This window comes from Myotis davidii, unplaced genomic scaffold (genome assembly GCF_000327345.1).
Source record: "Myotis davidii unplaced genomic scaffold, ASM32734v1 scaffold651, whole genome shotgun sequence".
Classification (NCBI taxonomy): Eukaryota; Metazoa; Chordata; class Mammalia; order Chiroptera; family Vespertilionidae; genus Myotis; species Myotis davidii.
Window position 1 is genome coordinate 203,298 of NW_006283994.1, and position 255 is coordinate 203,552.

The following is a 255-nucleotide window of genomic DNA, read 5'->3' on the forward strand; positions in this document are numbered from 1 at the left end:
GTGGGGGGGGGGGGTGCAGCTGGGAAGGAGCCAGCTGCCTGCAGGGAACAGGCGCAGAACGGAGAGCCCCTGGACACTCGGTGGACTTGCCCCCGGTGGGGTCTGCCTGCTCCTGCCTGACTGCCCCCTCGGCTGGGGGCGGGGGGCTCTCTGGCAGGGTTGGTGACCTCGAGGAGGCAGGTCCTCAGGGGTTCCCTGTCCCTCATAGGACAGGGCCATGTGGGAGCCAGTGCCCTGCACGCACGCACGGAGGAG

The 255-nt window shown here is 70.6% G+C and overlaps 1 protein-coding gene across 1 annotated transcript in view; it reads left to right on the forward strand.

Moving 5' to 3' along the window:
- LOC102761253 (adenylate kinase 8) overlaps positions 1-255 on the forward strand; it is a 93,250-nt gene that overhangs the window by 32,827 nt on the left and 60,168 nt on the right. The gene's annotated exons all lie outside the window — the stretch shown is intronic.